Genomic DNA, 24,394 nt, shown 5'->3' on the forward strand with positions numbered 1-24,394 from the left:
ACTTGACCCATACTGTAGTTAATGAAGGCCCACATCTTATGTGACCTTGATATTTGATTGTGAAAAGTTCGGTCAGGTCGGACATTTTGACAGAATTTCAACTTATGTTGTTAGGCGGAGATGTGTTATTATTGCTTGCCATGAAGTGTATCCGTGTCTTGGTGATATTTCTGGACCGGTTGTTACGTCCTAGGTACGACAACCAGCTTCCTGATACCAAGAGAGGCAAATCTTCTTTAAATTAAGAGATTAATACGTCATCGGTTACATATGCTGGTGGGTCTTCTCTTCAAGTTCTCTGTTGGCGTTATTACTAGCAAGACCGCTGAGTTGAAATTGAACGCTGTGTGAAACAAATGAATAAATAAAATGGAATTTTATTTGTTACTAGCTGTATATACCCGGCGTTGCCCGGTCGAAACATGTTTTCAGATAGAGGCATTTAGTAATATAGTACACCGAATATACTAACAAGCTATATGCTCAGTCCGTTAAATCCAAAGTAGCTGAGCAGCGGCTTGGTTCCCACCAGTTTTAGCAAATAGCAGACAGGATCCTGAACAGAAGCGTGCGTTCTATCCCAACTATCATCAATGGACCCGAGGTCATCTCGTCAGCATCAGACAAGGCCAGACTATTTGCCAAGAACTTTGCAGTTAATTCTACTCTATGCGACAAAGGCCATCAACTTCCCGTATTTCCTCCTATAACAGACAACACACTATGCAACATACAAATATCTGTGCGTGAGCTCACCAAGCTAATCAAGAACCTTGATTCCAGTAAAGCAACTGGCCCTGACGGCATTCCAGTTATAGTGCTGAAAAAGCTCCAACCAGAACTTGTCCCCATACTTAGAAAACTGTTTAAGCGTTGCCTTAAGGAGAAGTGCTTTCCAACACCCTGGAAATCAGTATGCCCTGTATTTAAGAATTCAGGTGAAAAGTCATCTCCCTCTCAGTACAGACCACAAAGTCTCCTGTGTGCCATGAGTAAGTTGTTGGAATCCATATTAAATAATGAAGTAGCCGACCACCTCAACAGAAACAACCTTCTTAGTGACATGCAATATGGCTTCCGCTCTGCAAGATCTACAGCAGATTTGCTAACGGTTATATCTCAGAGGATTAGTGAATCTCTTGACAAAAGCTTCCTTTCCAGGACAATTGCTATTGACATATCGAAAGCCTTCGATAAGGTATGGCATAAGGGCCTACTTCACAAGATTTCCAGCTACGGTATCACTGGAAATGTTTTTTCAATCATTAAATCATTTTTCTCCGATAGGTTCATAAGAGTAGTGGTTGATGGGCAGAAATCGGCCCACAGTATTAATGCTGGAGTCCCTCAGGGGTCCATCCTAGGCCCAACTCTCTTCCTGATCTACATCAATGATCTCCCAAAACACATACTTAAATCATTCGTTAACATCTATGCTGATGACACGACCATCTATGGCAACACATCAAAGGCCGTAAATGACAAATTCTCTAATTCTCTCTCCTCTGATCTTGAGCGCGTGGTACAGTGGGGGAAGAAGTGGCTGGTTAATTTTAATGCATCTAAAACCAAGCTTCTATCTTTACATCATCAACGCTCTGATCCCCATCTGGCATCAATTGAAATGAATGGCTCTCGTCTTGGGGAGGCTCCATGTTTTGACAAGCTTCTGGGTTTGACCTTTACTCCTTATCTGAAATGGAACACGTACATCAGGTCTGTTGCCAAGGACGCTAGGAAAATGGTGGGATCCTTCTACTGCTCCAGAAGATATCTCACTACTGATGCAATTCTCTATTTGTATAAAAGCCGAGTACGTTCAAGGATGGAGTACTGCTGCCACATCTGGACAGGAGCTGCTAAAAACAGCCTATCCTGCCTTGACAAAATAGACTTCGTGGTTTAGTGCCCTTTTCTGTTCCCTGCAACCTCTCTCCCACAGAAGAGACGTTGCGAGCCTGTCTTTGTTTTATCGTTATTTCCATGGCAGGTGCTCGTCTGAGTTCCAATCTCTCGTCCCCCCTCGCCAATCTTTCGTCTGGCTGAAACTACTGTCAATAATTTTCCCCACTTTTTATCTTTGCCTAAATCCAAACGTAGATTCCATGAGCAAAGCTTCTTTCTTAGAACTGCACGCCAGTGGAACTCTCTGCCGCTTGCCTGTTTCCCACCTGACTACAAGTTGGATCTCTTCAAGTCCAACATAAACAAACTCCTGACAAACCGACCCCTTAAGTAATACACTCCATCAAACCTCCAATACTAATGATTACTACAATACTATCTCATTGATTACTGTACTTGCAATAACCCTTATCCCTGAGTGGCCTTCGGGCCTTGATAAATGGTGACCCCCATGTAAAAAAAAAATGTTAGGAAAAATGACCACATATGAACAAACAAACAGACAGGAATACGACTTAATCATAATACAAGATTCAAGCAAGCAAGCAAGGACGATCCACAGCGTTTTATGATCATTAAGATCTTATTTGTTATTTATTTATAATAAGCGGACATTTTAACTCGAGACTCGTTCTCAAAGAAGTCGAGATTCCAAGTTAGTTACAATTCTACCCTTGTCGAAAAACACGAGAGAGAGAGAGAGAGAGAGAGAGAGAGAGAGAGAGAGAGGGGGTAGGGAGAAAGAGAGGGGGAGAGAGGAAAATAGATAAATACATATTAAAAACAAAGAAACTAAAATGTTATTTTGTTTTTCAAAGTCTGATATTGATCAACCCGGCTTGACTTTTTGCACTTGTGTACCTCTGAGATTTTATAAACATCTGTGAATCTGAGTCTAGCTAATATGCGCTGACATTTTTTTTTTTTTTATAAAGGAGTCGCCACTTATCAAATCCTGGGGCCATTCGAGGATAAGGGTTACTGAATACACCGTAATCAATGGTGAAATGTCGTAGTAATCGTTAGTAAATTGGATTACTTAAAGGGAACTGCTCATCAAGAACTTGTTCACGTCGGACTTGAAGACGACTATATTGTAGTCATTTGGAAAACACGAAAATGGAACAAAATTCCACAGACGTGCAGTTCTAAGAAAGAAGCTTTGTTCATGGAATCTACATTTAGGTTTAAGCACAGATAAAGAGTGGGGAAAATTATTGATAGTGATCTCAACTAGACGTGTGTTTTCCGCGAAAGTCAGGCCAAGGGACCATAGGTTGGAGCTCAGACGAGCACTTGCCATGAAAATAACAATAAAACAGAAACAGGCAACGTTTCTTCTGCGGGAAAAAGGTTGCAAGGAAGAGAAAAGGGCATTTCCTACGAGGTTAGGAAGTCTATTTTGAACTCTGTCAATGCAGGATAAGCTGCTTCTAACAGCTCCTGCCTAGATGTAGCAACAGTACTCCATTCTTGGACGTACTTGGTTCTTATACAAATAGATAATTGCATCAACAGTGAGATATCTACTGGAGTGGTAGAACGATCGCACCATTTTTCCATCAGCTTTGGCAACGGATTTGATGTACGCGTTCCATCTCAGAGCTGGTGTAAAGGCCAGGCTCAGAAACTTGTCAAAACATGGAGCCTATCCAAGACGAGAACCATTCATTTCAATTGATGCCAGATGGGGATCAGAGCGTTGATGATGAAAAGATAGAAGCTTGGTTTTAGATGCATTAAAATTAACCAGTCACCTTTTCCCCATTGTACCACGTCATCAAGATCAGAGAGAATCAGAGTACTTGGTCGTTTACGGCCTTTGAAGTGTTGCCATAGATAGTAGTGACATCAGCATAAATGTCTACGAATGATCTTGAGATGTGATTTGGAGATCATTGATGTAGATCAGGAAGAGAGTTGGGCCCAGGATGGACCTCTGAGGGACTCCAGTATTAATACTGTGAGCTTTTGATTTTCTGTCCATCAAACCTATCAGAGAGAAATGATTTAATAATCTAAGACATTTTCAGCTATACAATAGCTAGAGATTTTGTTGAGTAAACCTTTATGCCATACCCTATCAAAGGCCTTTTATATGTCAAGAGCAATTGCCCTAGAAAGGAAGCTTCCGTGTGAAATTCGCTTATCCTATGAGATATAACTGTTAGCACGCCTGCTGTAGATCTAGCAGAACAGAAACCATATATGTCACTGAGGAGGTTATTTTTGCTGAGGTGATTAACTACTTCTCTATTTAACAGACTCCAGCAACTTACTCATGACGCACTGACTGACTGATTGATCTGTATTGAGAGGGGGATAACCGATCACCTGAATTTTTAAATACGGGGGATACTGATGAGGTTCTCCAGGGTGTTGAGAAGCAATTCTTCTTAATACAATGCTTATACAGTATGGAAGCTAGTTCTGGTTGAAGCTTTTGTAGCACTATAAGAGGAATGCCGTCAGAGCCAGTTACTTTACTGGAATCGATGTTTTTGATTAGCTTGCCAACATCACGTACAGATATTTGTATGTCGCATAGTGTGTTTTCAGACATAGAAGAAAATACGGGGATAGGGTGTGCATCCCTGATCGTATAAGGTAGAATTAGCTGCAAAGTTTCATTTTGAGATAAAAAAAAACATCACTGATTGATTTTACTAATCTCCCCTCGTGGACAATGAAATACGAGTAGATGGTTTTTAAACGTGGGAAGCTCAAGAACCCTCCAAAAATGTTTTTGTTTTTTTTATCATTGAGTTGTAGAGGTATGTAAATATTGACATGTTTTTATATATATATATATATATATATATATATATATATATATATATATATATAATTATGTTTAATGTTTATATATATATATATATATATATATATATATATATATATATATAATTATGTTTAATGTTTATATATATATATATATATATATATATAATTATGTTTAATGTTTATATATATATATATATATAATTATGTTTAATGTTTATATATATATATATATATATATAATTGTTTAATGTTTATATATATATATATATATATATAATTGTTTAATGTTTATATATATATATATATATATATATATAATTATGTTTAATGTTTATATATATATATATATATATATATATATATATATATATATATAATTATGTTTAATGTTTATATATATATATAATTATGTTTAATGTTTATATATATATATAATTATGTTTAATGTTTATATATATATATAATTATGTTTAATGTTTATATATATATATATATATAATTATGTTTAATGTTTATATATATATATATATATATAATTATGTTTAATGTTTATATATATATATATATATATATATATATATAATTATGTTTAATGTTTATATATATATATATATAATTATGTTTAATGTTTATATATATATATATAATTATGTTTAATGTTTATATATATATATATATATAATTATGTTTATATATATATATATATATAAATTATGTTTAATGTTTATATATATATATATATATATATATATAATTATGTTTAATGTTTATATATATATATATATATATATAATTATGTTTAATGTTTATATATATATATATATATATATATAATTATGTTTAATGTTTATATATATATATATATATATAATTATGTTTTATGTTTAATGTTTATATATATATATATATAATTATGTTTAATGTTTATATATATATATATAATTATGTTTAATGTTTATATATATATATAATTATGTTTATATATATATATATATATATAATTATGTTTAATGTTTATATATATATATATATATAATTATGTTTAATGTTTATATATATATATATATATAATTATGTTTAATGTTTATATATATATATATATATAATTATGTTTATATATATATATATATATATATATAATTATGTTTTATGTTTATATATATATATATATTATTATGTTTAATGTTTATGTATATATATTATTATGTTTAATGTTTATATATATATTATTATGTTTAATGTTTATATATATATTATTATGTTTAATGTTTATGTATATATATTATTATGTTTAATGTTTATATATATATTATTATGTTTAATGTTTATATATATATATATATATTATTATGTTTAATGTTTATATATATATATTATTATGTTTAATGTTTATATATATATATTATTATGTTTAATGTTTATATATATATATTATTATGTTTATATATATATATATATATATAATTATGTTTGATGTTTGGTAGGTTTTTACGTATGTTTCTTTTCGTTAATTTTTTACTTTTGATTGTGTTTTTTTCGTGGTGTTGTGCTTACTGAAAAATCACGTTCTGCATGAAGAAAGAGAAAGTAAGATCTGTTGAACAACTGTCTCTAAAGAATGAGAACTTTTTACAGGAGAAAACTTTTTTTAAAAAATGCATCGAAAAAGAGAAAAACAAGGAACACGAGTTATACTGAAACTTAAATTATTCAATATTAATTTTTAAAAAAAAGTAAAGCAAAAATTAATTAAAAAAAATGCGTCTTGTCTGCATTAAAAAATTAATTTCTCTCGTCATTTTTATATCGTGACCATTTTCGTTTCAACTCCGCTTTAATATTTATGCGATTTAAAGACTTAATTGTGAAATAATATATGAAATAATACACGCTAAAATATTCCCAATTTGGAGATTGAAAAAAAGTACATCGAAACAAGTAAAACCTATTGCTTTTGAAGTAAGCGTACAACTTGCATATGTCCGGTTCAGTTTCTTCCTTCCTTATAATCCAAATGTGTTTTTTTATTATAATCTATTTTTTATTTTTTAATGCAATATTGTACAGGTCATATCCTTACGATGACTAATTGGTGTATTGAATAACTGTCTAGATGAAGTACCGAGCTTATTAGCCCCATCACTCATCGCTTTCTTCATCCGACCTTCTAGTTATTATGGGATGGAGTTGAACAGAATTTCGTCAGCTGCGAATGAACGTGATTTACTGCCAAAGAAAGGTCGGTCTTCATTCTATCATATTAAGGCACGTATTTCAATACTAAATGCAATATATATATATGTGGATGACTATATATATATATATATATATATATATATTAGATGTACCCGGTGTTGCCCAGTCGTAAAATACGGATAAATATTATATTTTAATTCATACAGAAACTGAGGCATATGCACGCGAGTATTATGTTTTTTTTTTCTAAACAATTCACTTGTAAGTAAAAAGAAAATACTGGAGCTGAGATGGAAACCAAAACCCAAAGACAGTGAGTCAAGTACGATAACCATTAGGCCGGATTGACACGATCTTTAAAAAGTGTTTAAAAACCTACTTATTTTTAACATCATGAATGTGTCCTGTGAACCATTAACGCATGCGCAGTCGTGAAACAGTGAGCAAACAGATAAAAAGCTGACGACCAATTTTTCAATTTTGCCCCTTTAATTACCAACCCTTTATTCCGGACGAAAACCGATTAAAATGTTTCCACATCTGAATATCATATATACCAAATTTCAAATCTGTAGCTGAAAACTCTGTTGAGTACATAGGTTGAGAAATGTCCTCTCTCACACATACATTCTCACTTTTCTAGATTATAAGCATAGTATATATATATATATATATATATATATATATATATATATATATATATATATTGTGTACAGAAAGTTGTTAGTTGAGACAGATCATTGGTACCGTCGGTTTCAAGCCCGATAATAAGGCCCGTTTAAGGTATCCTTATCAAGCTCTCTTCAGCCAATATTCGTCTCTCTCTCTCTCTCTCTATATATATATATATATATATATATATATATATAGTATATACACACATTATTTACACAGCCAGACAAGTCTCTAGCTCACGAGGGTCATGACAGCCAACAAACCAGAAGTCTAAGGCTCTAGTTCCGCCCTTATTTTGGGCTCATCAGTTAGACAGATCCGAACTCGGAATTTGGAACCCGAGCCTCTTAAATGCTAGGCGAGCACTCTACCAACTGAGCAAACACGCCACACACACAAGAAAGCCTACTAAATGACACGAATCAAGCAAACCGCGGCGAAATCCGACAGTGGATTGAACCTACCTCATACTTAACAAGGGATGTGGTCATCCAACCAAGCTATAACTCGAGTAGGAATTTTAAACTGGTAAGGACGATACCATCACGACACGCTAACCTACCAAGCAATCGGGAATAGAATCAGAATGTGAGATAATATATAATTATTTCCACATCCAAACATATATGTATTGTATATTCATATATGTATTGTATATTCAGTGAGTGGAAACAAATATTAGCACACTTGAAAAATTGTACTCTGATGTATGTAAAAGCCTAAACAAAGACAAATTTAGATTTTTATTTTACATTTTATAATATTTTATATATTTAACAGAAATTAAAACATTTGTTCACTTTTAAAAGGTGAAAAAGTATTCGTACAATTCAATTTCAACTTGAAACAATGCGTAATGTTTGAATATTTATGATAATTATATTCTAGAAGGTTCAAGTAATGTTATCAGTAGCTATAGTTTGCTATAAAATTCACTGTCAGAACATCCTACAATTTGTAATCTATTGAAAAGGTTCTTATAATGCCAAAATTAAAGAAATGTCTATTCACCAAAAAACAAAAAACAACTCATTATTTCCCTTTTGAAAGATGGGGACAGTTACAAAACAATTTCTAAAAAACCTAAATATTTATTTTACTACAATTGTTTCATTCATTTGGAAGTTTCAAATCGTAACAGGGTGGAAAATTTAAGCCGAACAGATGTTCCAAGGAAAATTTCTCTCGGATCAGATTTGGAAAAATCTACAAGTTATTCGGAACATCTGTGTGGATTAGACATTAAAGTATCTAAGCGTACAATAAGTAATGAAATACACAAGGAACAGTCTAGAATCACGGATCCTCAAGACTCCATTGCTTTTGAAAGGACACTGAGATGTTAGGCCAAAACTCGTTAGAAATTATAAAGATGAAGAATTGGAAAAAAGTACTATAACAGATGAAACTAAAATAGTTCTTTGGGCATAATTGCAGGAATCATGCATGGATAAAAAACAGTGAGGTCTCATTACCATAGAACAGGTGTCAACTGTACAGTTTAGTGGTGGCCGTATCGTGATCTCCAGCTGTTTTTTTTTTTTTTTTGCAAAACGAGTTGGTAAAATGTCAGTAATAGACGGTAATATGAACGCTTGAAAATAACAGGAAAAAACTGCAAGAGAATTTTATGACTTCTGTTGAGAAATTTCGGCTTCCTCTTGATTGGATTTCCCAGCAAAATAAGGATCTTCAACATACCGCTAGATCTACACGGAAATGGTTTGCTGGAAAAAAACCTTTGATGTTTTGCAATGGACCAAGCCAGTTTCCAGAATTTACTGCGATATCTGAAAATTAAAACTAGGAAATAAGCACTAACAAATATTAAGTCTTCGAAGAAAGTATGCCAAATAGAACGGTGTAAAATACCCCTAAATGTGTGCAAATCATTGGTTAAGACGAACATTAATAGATTGCTAGTTGTTGAACTCAATAACGGATATTCCACAAAGTATTCAATCAAGAGAATATGCTTTTTACTTTGTTCCCCACGTTTTACTTTTTTAGGTGACTTTTAATTTTTAGATTTAAATTTTTAATTCTCCAATGCCAGAGATGAAGAGGCGATCGGAGGTCATTACGATCTCGGATTAAATTCACAGATCAAAGAAAATTTTTTTTTATTTGCTCAGTACGTAAATATCAACAGAATTTGCGCGTTAAAATTAAAATGTGAATTAGTAACAATAATAAAACTGAAAATAAAGCAGAGGGTCGAAATATCGTCCACACGTCATATTCCAGGGACGCAAACAGAAACTGAAGAGAGTCCAGTATAAGAGTCTAATGGTTAATAATGGCTCTTTGTTTGGATTTGAAACTCTCGGTAACGATGTAGTTCTGATTTTCTGTAACTATTCCATATATATATATATATATATATTATACTAGCAGGGTGACCCGACGTTGCCCGGGATTGAATGATGCACACTTTCATATTTTTATTGTCATAAAAATCGCCCATTTTTCAATCAAATCGATTGATTGTCTGCTTAATTGTGGACAGACTGCGGTGCACTGAGAGGAAGCTTCCCATGCCTATTCCATAATACATTTTAGTCTATATTGCACTGTAGAAAACCTGTTGATTTAATAAAATCATTTTTTATATCTAATGGTATGAATTAAAGTTTAAAATGCAGAAGTCAAGTATCATGCTTTAGTTGTGCTTTAAACTAAAGCATTCATTTCGAACGCGCCCCTGTTATATCAAAGAACCTACTGTTGATTTTATATGCCTGGCCTTTTGGCTTGCATGATTATAAAACTTCTCAAATCCACTTGTGATATTATGCTGTATAAGGTGTTAACTTTGATCAAAGTCAGTTCATTGATCACCATTCAACGTCGGATCACCCTGCTAGAATATATCTATCTATATATCTGTAAAAGTGAACGTGTCTGTGTACATTTCCCTACGCAATAACCCTGTCAATATTTAGTCTACAGACTCGAAATTTGATATACAGGGTACTGAGATTTGGGAAACTCGATGTGATCGGGTTTCGACCAGAAATTTGGCTGTTAAGGGGTCAAAGTTCAACGATTTGATCTTTGAGAACTCTACCAGTCTCCTCCGACTATTTTGGGTTTACACACTTGAAATTTTAGATATATGTTCCTTGGACATGGATCTAACTTAATAACTTGATTTGATCCCAAAACAATAAATGTTAAGGAGTCATAATAGGGGTCAAAGTTAAAATGAAATTGACATCTGCGGTCTCTTCCAAATTACTCAGACAATTTCTGGTCTAAATATTTGAAATTTTACATAAAGGGTATTCAGAGATAGGGCTAGCTTTTTCATCAGTTTGGGTCGAAAATTTTTAGTTACCAATATATAAATGTATGACTGTATGTCTGTTTGCATGTCTGCCTTAAACTTTCAATAGAGGCGATGGATTTTATCAAGATCAGTATCGTTTTAAAGTTCGACCTTTCATACGACAATATCGAAAAATTGGCTAAAAACATTATCTTCCCCTTCAAACACCCGGGCAACGCCGGGCTGAAATGCTAGTATATATATATATATATATATATATATATATATATATATATATAAGTTAAAGGCAAAATTATTCCCAATTCGCATATAAGTAAAAATGTACGTAAATAATTGAATTCATTCAAGACGTATCGCAAAAACAATTAACATCTAACTAAATCGCGATATATCCAAACAGTAGAACGGTAAGAGTTTAAGCTCCTTGCCTTGGGGTCACAATTTCGAATCTCGTTAGATGAAGCTACGCTGATGAGCCGTAGACGACGAAACACGTGTTAGTGGATAATTATATTTTAAAAACAAATATATATATATATATATATATATATATGAAATTGGTATATTTAGGCATCATTTTTTTTATTCAAGCAAATATTATTAAATGCAACGGAGACACTTTGCTTTATGATTCTTTTTTTTAATTTTTCGATTTTCCGTATAATCTTTTTTTTTTTTTTTTGTATCCAAATCAAAAATATTAAAAGTTCCATAGTTGTTGCTGTCACGAGCGCTTTCGATTCGTCCACGAATCATCCTCAGGTGTTGAAGTATAAGTGCGAGAGGGGAAAATGAGAATTAAGTGAAATTCCGCACGGGCTCGAGCTGGATGTAACTTACTTTCGACATTAACAATTGCTTTTTAATTGACGACTTTTATGTCTTCAGGTATGCTGTTCTGTTGGTTTTAGCGTCGTAAATTATGATATGAATACAGAAACGATTCTCCTCATAGTTGTGTAAAGACAACATTTTGTTTTAAACATTGTTATATTAAAAAGAAATCGCCGACGCTTTCTATTTTTAATGTTTTGATTTAATAAAAAAAAAATATTGATGGTTTGAACGTCCTAAATTATCAGATGAAAAAAAAATGAGCGAATCTCTTAGTAAAAGAAAGTTGTCTCCCTCATGACAAATTGAAAGTTGTCTCCCCAATGACAAATTGTAAAATAGTCTGTCTCTCTCCCTCTCTCTCTCTCTCTCTCTCTCTCTCATATATATATATATATATATATATATATATATATAGGTAGAGCACTGTCGTAAATAATCTTACCCGCTACTTAATTCGCTGAAAATGCGAAGCTCGTTGTTTGTTTGTTTACGAACATGCGATTTGAGCACTATAAAAGTGGTGGCGGGTGTCTATTTAAATAGACATTCCGACGAGTTATTTACGGGCGTCGATTCCATGGTCGAGTGGGAGAACTGCCGACTGTCAACACGACGGTTCTAGGTTCAATCCTTGGCTTGGAAGAGACGCTAGTCTAGCGGCACTGATGAGTTGTGATACAACGAAACAGGACGGTATGTCGATGACTACAAATATATATATATATATATATATATATATATACTTATATTAGCAATAAAAATAAAACTTGTTAACTGGAATATTCAAAAACTCTTGAAAACCTTAGTTATGAATTATAAAATAAATATTATTATATTAAGAGAATTAAATTTGTCTCATTCCATTGACCGTATAAAGAAACGGTATTGAGCTTGAAAAGGTCTGACTTCTTATAGCTGTGACTAAAACATGTTTCGCAAATGTGTAGGCAAATTATGTTTATATAAATAAAGATCGCTATAACGCCCCAAAATTTCTCATTCAGTCATAATCTACACGGATCGTCTAAATTTCTATATATTCTTACATTGATATATATATATATATATATATATATATATATATATATATATATATATATATATATATATATGCATGCCTGTGTGATTGCATATTCCTCATCTTTAACATATTTTCTCATACATATTCGTTGAAAAACTATTCACATATGTAACAACATCGACCTTTTGAATTTTCAGCGGATGTTGGGGAGGAAGTCACTTCGGAGGTTTTTGTGTGAATCATGAAATAATAACTTCCATTGGCACGGTAAGAACTTTTGAAAATCTAAAATTACAATTTTTGTTTTTACTAAAATTTTAAATAGTACCTGCTCTTTAGATATATACATATTCAATAACCATGTTTACAACGCAGAAAAAAATGGAACCTGAAAAAAAAATTATCAACAAAAAAATGTAATGAAAGACGATTTATCCGTTTGTCCAAAACCTGTTCACATAGCTTTCATTAAATCGGAATCTTATAATTTTCCTAATGTCTGTATGTGTGTGACGCGGTTTATCTCAGCATACAGGCAAGTTAGGTACCGAAATGAAACTTATTACCCAGCGGATGTTTTAGTGATATTTATATCCATGTTTGGTGTATAGAAATGAAAAAATAACGATTTACTAAACAACGTTTTATTTACTGGATATTTTTCCGGTATTCACAGGAAGTTATTATCTCCCTTAGTAAGTTCGATTTACTGTGTGTGTAACACGGTTTATCTCAGCCTACAGGCAACCCACCTAGGCAAGTAAGGTACCTGAATGAAGCTTATTACCCAGCGGATGTTTTAGTGATATTCATATCCATGTTTAGTGTATGGAAATGCAAAAACATAACTATTTACTAAACAACGTTTTATTTACTGGATATTATATATATATATATATATAATACATGCGCACACACACACACACACACACACACACACGAGTTTCCTTCAATAAGTTTCCAGAATTTTTGTACAGGCATTTACAATTGTCGTAGATTTTGAAAATTCAGTATGTTATTTTTATACATCTTTTGAGATGACTGACCAATTTTATGATTTCAGCTTCAAACGAACAGCTACAGCAGCAATTGGAATACACCCTTCTAAAGCCTGATTGTCACAGCTGGCGAATTTCATGAATGCAATCTGGACACTTGCAATAAATTGTTTTAAACTTGAATAAAATGCCACAGAAACGTGTGGAATGTTTCAGACTGTTTTGGGACCATCTTGCATAAATCGGTCATCAGGTTTTGAGTGGCATAAGAGATTCAAGGAAAGAAGTGAGTCCAAGAGGGACGATAAGTGTGGGAGGAGTAAAGAAGTCAGAACACAAGAGTTGATTGACCAAATAAAGAACTTCATAGATCGTGATAAGGAGATAAGGATCGTCGTGTGTCTACAGAGACAAGTGCACAATTTGATGTCAGTGTGGGAACTGTACACACAATTATTCGCGGGGAACTTAAGATGCGGGAGATTTGCGCAAAGTTTGTCTCAAGAGTGCTTCATTCTTGTCACAGACTATTTGACCAAGATGGTAATCCAGACAGTTCCTCGCCCTCCCTTTAGTCCAGATCTTGCTCCCCGCGACTTTTGATTATTGAAACAATTGAGATGAAAAAGGTTCATTAACACGCTCACACAAGGCCTCCCAGAAGTTGTTGGAACGGTACAAGTGAATTGCAGCCGAAGGAGTTTACTGCAAAAACTGGCTGAAGTTTCATGTGTGTACTATCAATAAAAGTGGCCATACTAATAACGTCTGGAAACTTATTGAAGGTACCTCGTATATATTAAGTTATGAAATATATATCGCAATTAAGCTACAGAGAACATTCTCCTTTTCATCCTTCTAGGGAATCGTCCGGCTAAAATGCATGAAATTTGTATTACCAGGTTACAAGCTAACAGTCAGATTTATTATTATTCCCGTTCACGGATTAAAGTTTCCATTAGTCAATGACAGGGATTCTCTCAGACAAAGATTCGGCTGAATGTTACTCCATCTTTTTTGTTCTATTTTGTATAATAGTGACTCGCCCTTTTTTTCTGTGAATGTGTCGACTTAATAATTGATCTTTTAACACGTGCATGCTTACAGTACTTTAATTTAATCTTATTTTATGTATTGTATTAGTTTAATAATTTATCATTATTGTTATAAAGTAAAGTTTATTCTGTGTATACAGTTGTTTTCTATTTCACTTCTACAGTTTAATAGTTTTTGATGTTTTTTTTAAGATTAAAATTTCAAATTAAAATTTCAAATTTCTCATTTAAACATAACCTACACAGTCATTTACATTTTTGCATGTCTATACGTACATACATACTTCGGAGAGTTTCGTCACATGTATTGAAAACAGTATTCCCGAGGAGGATTTTATTTTTCACGAGTTAAACTGCAGTACTTGCTGAAGGCATCTTCAGGGCTAAATCTGTTGCAGGGAGATATCGCTATCGTATATGTAGTGCCTAGTATTCACAAATGCCCATCCGTCTGGTAGAGGATGAATATCTCTTAACTTGGTCCAACGAGTGTATTAGTGTGATCATGCCGTAAATAACATGGAATAGAAACGTATTTATAAATTGAATTGAGTCTGCAAAACTTATTTGTGCTGCAATATTTTTTTATCCGGGTGTTTGGAGGTGTGTGTGTTGGGGGGAGGGGTAAATAACTTTGGCCGGGTGTTTGGGGTGTAAAAGAAAAAGAAGTTTTAATAGGAAGGTAGGGTTGAACCCCTGAAGCCTTGACGTGAAGGTGGAAAGGAAAGGGGGGAAAAACTTGAGATTTAGCCATCTCGGCCAAGAGGGGAGAGGAATATATAAGGGTGTTAAGTTAAGGTTTATAAAGTGAAATATGAAAGTGCGAGGAAGTTAAGTGGCGTGATGTTTTGCCTAATTTTGCGCTGTAAGCCAGTTACTGTTTCTCCCGCCTCCACATTCGCTTTTCGAAGACGCGGCGATGGAAAAATAGCTGGTAAAAGTCGAACAAATTAAATACACACGCGACCCCCGTTCTTAAGTCGTAGATATTACGATTTAGACGTGATATAAAAAGTTTTAAGAAGGAGCGAGCCGAGCGAGAAGGCCGACGAAACAAACCTTTTTCAGACATACACAAAAAGTGCACACACACACACACACATACATACATACATACATACACGCACATTTTCGCTTTTATATTCATAGATGAGGGTAGGATCACTGAAAGTTGTGAGATTTTACTTATGGATGCTGCCGATTCGAACTGACGTATCAGATTAAGCCACGTTCTGCTAGCAACCAATCAGAAACCAGAATTGCTCCATAAAAATATTGAAACTTTGAGCGTTCCAGCACATAAGTTTTTCGTGTCAACACGAGAAGAATATTTTGCTTTTTGCCTGCGAAATTATAAAGTCCATGACTTGCACAGAGCAGTTATTCACTGAGAATTCCCTACTCTCCAAGATTTGTACAAATTAGCTACCCATCGGAAACTCTTCTGAAATTAAACATGGCTTTCAATTCAAGAGTTTGTTTTTAGGTTTTGGTGCAAAAATATGTTTTGAAGATCATTCGAACTGAATCTAAAATAATGTTTTTTTTTGTTGTTGTAAGTTCAGCTAGTTCTCTTTGCGTTTTTGGCTAGGAGCAAAGTGTAATATCTGTTCTAATACTGCACTCAGTTTTTCTGTCCAAGTCCGTGAACGACAAATGCATTTTTTTTTATTTTGCTCCATTCAAGAGTGCCCATTTTTAAGGAGTGTCAGGATTTTCTTCACATTAAAACTGACTTTGGGTCTAGCTCTCGCAGGAAAGAACACACACAAAAAAGATTTTTTCTTAAATAAAAAAAAATAGCTTTTTAGAATTTGTTTAAATTCCTTTATAAAAAAAAACAGTTCTTCTAGATTGAGACGATTTTTTTGTCCCAATCTAAATTGAAACTTTTTAGGGTTGACCGCACATTAGAAATCGAACTGTCTTCGTGACTAAATAAGCACGGAATCTAAATTCATCGAAAATTAGACAATATCTGTTCTGTTCCGAAAATAGCAGTAGTTAATTTCCTTATTTATATTTTAGTTTAAAATAATTGATTAACTTTGCCCACGTGAAGAGGAAAGTAAATAGGGATCAGCTTAACTACTAAGTAAACCACGTTTCTTTTAACCTGGTTAGTCAGATTTTATGTCATTTATAAAACTGCTAATAATTCTCAATTGGTTTTTGTATGGTCCAAACGGGCTGTGATCCCTCCCTCCCTCTCATATATATATATATATATATATATATATATATATATATATATATATTTACTATTATATAGAAGCCACTTTGTGTGTGTGAGTTCCTTCTTCATAGGTTCCCAAACGCCTGGCCGTATCTTTTGAAAATTTCACACAAAGGTAATTTATATGTCTGGCAGTGTTCTTAGATATGTTTTGTACAGAAATTCATTCGATAAGTATCGGAAATAAAATTAAAAAAAATTCATCTTAAAAATAGTTTTTTTTTTTTTTCTTATAAATAAAAAAGATTAATTTTTACAGGGGAAGTTTTATACATTACATCGCCAAGGGAAATAATAAAATCTTAGCAATGATTTCTACTTGAGAAAAATAATTAACATTTGGAGATATAGCTCTGTTGTAGAGCATTCGACTACAGATCGAATGATTCCGTGTTCAAGGCCGGATGTACCTACCCATTTTATTTTTTTTTCTTATTAATGAGTGAAATTTCTAATTAAATAAGATATACCATTTAAAATCGCTGCAAATCATTTCTTCGCATGCATATTTTAAAACAAAATATTAATCAGAAGTGACTTTTCCAGAGCATAAATCGTCAAGCCCAAATATCAGCTGACGTGATATTGTAAACAAACATGGGCGGAATTCGATGAACAACATTATCATTACTATTTATTTGTTTTTCTGAATTAGCCCACATGATAAATTGTTCCTCGTAATATATAAGAATCAATAGAGGATTGATTCTATAATAATACATACGTAATCTGCATAAATTAAAATATTATGTTTAAGCATAAGCATATTGTACGGCCGGGCAACGCCGAGCGTCCAGCTAGTATACCTCTCTCTCTCTCTCTCTCTATCTATATATATATATATATATATATATATATATATATATATATATATACGTTTTATTTTTTATTACCGTATCTTTCTGTTAAGTTACATTATTGTTTCGGCTACACGGTCGTTTTTTTTTTTTTTGGTCGCCAGTAGCGTCCTCAGACTTTTACAGAAATGATTCATCCCAAAATAGCGAACATTTCTGTAAATGTCTGAGGACGCTACTGACGGCAAAAAAAAAACGACCGTGTAGCCGAAACAATAATGTAACTTAACAGAAAGATACGGTAATAAAAAATAAAACGCATATTTGCTCTACAACAGTATTGAGCACTTTCTTCAGTTTTTATTAATTACCATCTCCACTATATATATATATATATATATATATATATATATATATATATATATATTATAGTACAAAACATTTTTGAAATTCAAAGACTCACATTTTTCTTTTCATAAGTCTTGTTTATTTCATCCTGGATTTCTTCATTACAGCCGTTTCGTTAATGGGATGGCAATTTTATGATTTTGTGTTTTCATAAAAATCTCCTTTCTCACCAATTCGTCAGATGTGATTTCCATTCGATGTACATGTTAAACCTAGTATGTCCGTTTGGGAAAAAGGGATCCCATCCCCACATTGTTACAGGTCGGCCAATTTGAGTACCGTGCAAACCAAAATTCTTGTTTTTAATCTTATTTTGCTATTTTTTATTTTTTGTTTTGGTCTTAACTTCCAATTTTTCCCCAGTTATTTATTTTATAATTTTGTATTACTACATTTATGCGTACTTATTCTAATATTCATTTTGATTGGTTTCGAATTATTTATTAGTAAAGGTCTTAGTTTCAAGGGGAGATCACTCTCATGGAATATATTTTTTATTAAATCCTTCGTTTTGTGATATTTTAGATATTCTTTTTGAGATGCTAGGTATAAGGGCTTTTTTCATACTATTCGGATGGTTGGATTTGTGATCTATGTATAATAACGTTTGGTTAGGTTTATGGTAGGTTCATAAGTGTTGTTATCTAGATTCAAGGTTATGTCTAAGAAGTTTACACATGGTTTGGATCTATTGTTATATCTAGGTTCAGCTTACTGAAGACTTGTTTAATTTTTTCTTCTTTTTTTTTTCAAATAACCTCTTTGTGGAGTTCATGTAAAACAATGCATCATCCCGGTATAGTCCTTCTTTAAGTCCTGGAATTTTTTTTATGTAGTTCATTTATTATATAAAGGCCAACAAGGTCCGCTACTTTTGCAGAGTCCGGGGACTCCGTTGTAACGTCAATGCGACGTTGTAAGGAATATATATGTGTGTGTGTGTGTGTGTGTGTGTGTGTATATATTCCTTACAATGATACTTTGTAAGTCTCTAAATTCACTTCCATATAAAGTTTAATTCCTGGTTGCTCAGATTGGCTTTGTTGTCCGTGTTCGAATCTACCGCCAAGCAGTTATTATCACTTCCTACACTGCTGATTGCATAAGCATGAAAAACTAGTATATTTAGATACAGAAATCGTTACTATTTATTTAAAAAATATATTCATAAAGCACCTTTTAATAGAATTTAAGTTGAGCCCTATTTAAGGAATTAAGAAAAAAGCGGTCAACTTTTGCAAAAACGTATCATTTAAACTTCTTATAGAATACTCTCATAACTGCTTATTTTGAACGTTTGCCGAAATGGCGTTTATGGGTACTTAATTTCCATCAGTCTATGTGTTAATTGCCGGTGGCCTGAAGAAAGACTCTAACCCGCAAAATGGATGGTGGTTTTGTTAATAAGGTTCTAATCTTCCGACCAGTAGTTATTATCACTTTCTATACTGATGATTACATAAGCATGGAACACTAGTGTCTGTAGGTAAGAAATTATTCATATATATATATATATATATATATATATATATATATATATATATACACTTGTGCCCGATATTATTCATACCCCTCGGATCTTTGAGATTTCTATAAGAATATTGCTCAAACCAGAAGGTAGACAATATTAAAGGGATTTCAAACAATATATCAAGCATAAGCATTTAATTTAAACTCAACAAATAAATAAATTATGCAAGTTTGAAACATTATACAAAGAAAAACAATAATGGCACTAGTTCAAAATTATTCATACCTCTCTTACTAATAGTCAATAGCATGCCCTTTATTCTTAATAACTGCCTGTAACCGTTTGGGATATTTATCAACAAGGTTTTTACAAGCATCAACACTGATTTTTGACCATTCTTTAATGCAGTAGTTCTCCAAATCCCTCAAATTTCTAGGTTTCCGCTTTTTAACCTCAGTTTTCAATATGTGCCAGAGGTTTTCGATAGGGTTCAGGTCGGGACTCTGGCTAGGCCATTCCAAAACATTAATTTGATTATCCTCAAACCATTTCTTGACTATTTTGGCAGTATGTTTTGGATCATTATCCTGTTGAAGGACACAGTTTGGTCCTAAATGGAGCTTCTCCGCATCCTGTCTAATGTTTTTCTGGAGTATCTCCAAATATTGCTCCTTCTTCATGGTTCCATCTATCTTGACCAAACTACCTGGACCACTAGCCGAAAAGGAGCCCCAAAACATTAGGCTACCACCACCATGTTTCACCGTGGGTATGGTGTTCTTTGGGTTGTAAGCTTCTCCTTTCTTCCTTCAAACGTAAGAAGCATCCATATGGCCAAACAATTCAATTTTTGTTTCGTCAGTCCACAAAATACTTGAGAAAACGGACTCTGGAGAATTCACATGGGTCCTAGCAAACTTTAGACGTGCTGCAAGGTGTTTTCCGGTGTGCAATGGAGTCCTTCTTGGTCTTCTTCCTTTCAGACCATTTTCATGCAGAGTCCTTTGCAATGTTTGCCTTGATATTTTTATGCCAGAAGACTCCAGATTTTCTAAAATGTCCTTATTAGTGGTGGTTGGATTTGCATTAACACTTCTTACAATATTCCTGGTGGCTCTAGCAGACAGTTTCCTTTTCCTTCCTCTACCAATCAAGTTGTTTGTTGTGTGGTGGCTCTGGAATTTTTTGATGATGCTCTGTACTGTTGCTGTAGGGACCTCAAATTTCTTGGAAATTGACTTGTAACCTAAACCATCCTTATGTGAATTCACAATTTTAGTCCTAAGATCATTACTAAGCTCTTTTTTCTTCCCAATTCTAATAATTTTTATTCTTTTATTGGTTTTCAGTTGATATCATTTTAATTTCTGAAAAATGCAAAAAACGAAATGAAATTAATCAAAGGTTGTATAAAAGCATTCAAAATAAGAATCAAACAGGAAACAAACAGTCAGAAATTCGATTAATACTGAAAAAATAAGGGGGTATGATTATTTTTGAACATTGCAGATTTTATAAATAGCTGTATATTTCTTTTATTACAAGTATCCCGAGATTTTAAAATGACGAAAATGATCAGAAGAGGTGTATTAAGAATATGTATCAATATGGACGTAAACAATAAATTCTTACAAAAGTTACACCTAATAAACTCAATTTTCAAGGGGGGTATGAATAATATCGGGCACAAGTGTATATATATATATATATATATATATATATATACATAATTATAAAACACAGATCAGCTTGCTTGCTTAAACCGTCCATCTGGTATGTAACTTTCGGTTTGAAAAAAATCGTCTGCTTAAAACCCACTGCTACTATTCAAAGGTCAACAATATTTTTTTTGTTTTAACCTATTTTAACGTGTTTTCCTTACTAATAAATGTAATTTTACCCTGTTGAGTAAAAAAAATACTTATTTAAATATAAATGCACTATCTATCTATCTATCTATCTATCTATCATATTATATTATATACTAGCAGGACTCGTTAATCAGCGTTGCCCGGAGGAAGCATTCCCCTCCTCCTTAAAAATGAAACTATAGTTGCTGTTGGCCAATCCCCAACGTCATAATGTTAAGAACGGGTTTGAGAATAGACACCCCCTAACCTCCTCATGTTAAGAACGTCGTATGGAATAGAGATGACCCATAGTTTTTATGATATCGAAAGTGAAAAATATTTTTTTTTTTACTTAATCAAGCCAATCTAGGCTCGGTGCCATTTTGATGTAGAGGCGACAACTCTTTCTTCGGGCTAAGATCAAAGTGTAGTACCTGTTCTTCAGACGCTCCACTTCAATTTCTTGTTCTCTCTCAATAAAGAAAACCTTCACGACTGGGACAATTTTTATTTTTGTTCCCTTTCTCCGTGTTAAAAGACGACCCTGGTGTATAACTCTGTCCCGTGGAGAGGCATTGTAAATAAGTACTACACTCTCTGTTATTAAGAGATTCGGCGGACTTTTCTGAAAGTGTTCCCCTGTAAATGCCGCAATTTACAATTTTGTGGGGGGGGCACATTAATCTCATCGATTATGAACAAAAAATTTTTAAAACTATTTCATATAAAACACATTATTAGACTCAAATGCTGAAGTAAAACCAGAAAAAATTCATTTTTATTATTTTTTGATTTTTTATTATTAAATTTTACGATATTCGAGGCCGTTGTATTGCTTTAAAATTTTTTGCCTTTTGTAAGGTTTGACAAATTGGCATTTTTATGGCCAAATTTGGCCTTTTTTACACTCTTTCATTACAAAAAAAATATGGCTGCCAAAACAGTTCATAAGAGTGTAAAAAAAAATGCCAAATTGGCCTTAAAAAGGCCAATCTGTCAAACCCTAGAAAAGCCATATTTTAAAAACCATATGGCGGCGTCGATTGTCATACATTTCGTTTAATAAAAATGTTGAAAAAAATAATAAAAATGAATTTTTTTCGGGTTTTATTTCAGCCTTTAGGCTTAATGTGTTCTATATAAAATAGATTTTATGATTTTTTATATGTCAAATAATTTATACCGCTAAACTAAACATTTGCTCTTAACTTTTAAATAAAATAAAAATGACTTTTACCGTCGGGGATCATTTTTCAATTAGAACGTTCTACTAAGTTGAACACGTACTTTGTGACCATCACCGAGGAAAATATTGTGGCAATATTTTCCTCGGTAATGGTCACAAAGTATGTGTTCAACTATTAATTCATTGGTCACAAAAAACGTGGTCAATTAATTATAACGTTACAATTTTAAACTGATCCCTGAATAAAACTTGAGCGTTTTTGTTTTTTTGTTTTTTTTTTTAATGTAGAAGGCAATTGTGGTGGGAAAATGACTGTTTATTGATGGAGAATTAATTTCTCCGTGATTTAAAAAGAAAAAAAAAAAAAAATTAAAAAAAAAAAAATGTCCTGTTTTTTTTTTTTATTTTGTGCGTAAGTTTTTTTGTAATGTCTCTGGTGTCCGTTGATGACGAAGGAATATAATAGCAGAATGAATGGGTTAATTACATCTTATGAGATTACTGGCCAATTTTTCTGATTTTATATTGCGACAATATTTTTCTCGATGATGGTCACAAAGTACGTGTTCAAATTAGTAAAATGTTATGAATGAAAAGTCATACCTGAATTAAAGGAAATAAGTATAAATAAATGCAAATCATTTAAGGAGTAAAAATTGAACGATATTTTTTTAACGCAGAATGCATAATTTTTCTGTTTTCATATTAAAAAAAATAATGCGACGTAGAATATTTTTGTTTAGCGAACGATACCCTAACATGTACGTTTCATCTTTAAAAAATAAAAAAAACGGACAAAAATACTGCGATGCGAAAATGTCGGTTTCAGTAATAAGAACCAATGTTTCCGTAAGTATATGTCCTGGTTTTGTTTAGTTTGTGCAGAAGTTTTGTGTCCTTTTGTTTTGTTTTGTTTTTTGTGTTTTTTTTTATTGTAGAATGAGCAGTTTTTATGATTTCATATTCAAAAATAATGCGAAAATATTGAAATTTTTTTTATAATGTATAAGGCAATTGTTTAGCAAACGATACGTTTCATATTAAAAAAAAACGGGTGGAGGGATACCCTAATGCGAAAATGCCTATTTATGGAGAATCAATGTTTCGGTGAGTTATATGTATATGTCCTGGTTTTGTTTAGTTTGCGCAGAAGGTTTTTTGTAATGTCTCTGGTGTTCGTTGATGATTTAGGAATATAAGAGCGTAATGAATGTGTTAATTTAATGGAGGAAACCTTCTGAAAATCAAAGTTATTGTACTTAAAGAAAATGGTGGTGTGTATTATAGTGTCGAACCGTTCGTTTAATGTTGGAATAAGCGAATTGCGGAATTCGGAAATGTCTAATTATCAACCAATCAGATGGGTCGGAATTCGGTAAGGAAGAAAATATTATTTGCGTAGATGGAAAGTGGTAAGAATGTGCGTTGGGTATGAATGCAGTAGTCAGTTAATGACGGAGTCGGCTCATGAAAGCAGGCAAAAATATAAATTCACACAGTGAAGAATAGGGGGTGCAAGAGTACTTACGGAACAGAGGGTGAAATTGGAATTACTTCCTCAGCAGGCTATGAAGATGATGACGATAGCGCTCCTCGGAAAAATGTCATATTTTAATATTACGAATAAATGTGCCTAAAATGTCGTTCTACAGTTAAATAAGAGAAAGTCTAATAGTGTAAGCA

At 32.8% G+C, this 24,394-nt stretch overlaps 1 protein-coding gene across 2 annotated transcripts in view; it reads left to right on the plus strand.

Moving 5' to 3' along the window:
• LOC145242108 (TWiK family of potassium channels protein 18-like) overlaps positions 1 to 24,394 on the plus strand; it is a 254,966-nt gene that overhangs the window by 67,730 nt on the left and 162,842 nt on the right. The window contains exon 2 of one of the 2 annotated variants that reach the window (XM_080105023.1): positions 12,908 to 12,977. The exons of the other annotated variant lie outside the window; for it this stretch is intronic. The gene's annotated coding sequence lies outside the window, so the exon portion shown is untranslated. The remainder of the gene's footprint in view (positions 1 to 12,907; positions 12,978 to 24,394) is intronic. 2 annotated transcript variants of the gene reach the window in all.

Source organism: Euprymna scolopes, chromosome 21, assembly GCF_053919585.1.
Source record: "Euprymna scolopes isolate OS-2025 chromosome 21, ASM5391958v1, whole genome shotgun sequence".
Taxonomy (NCBI): domain Eukaryota; kingdom Metazoa; phylum Mollusca; class Cephalopoda; order Sepiida; family Sepiolidae; genus Euprymna; species Euprymna scolopes.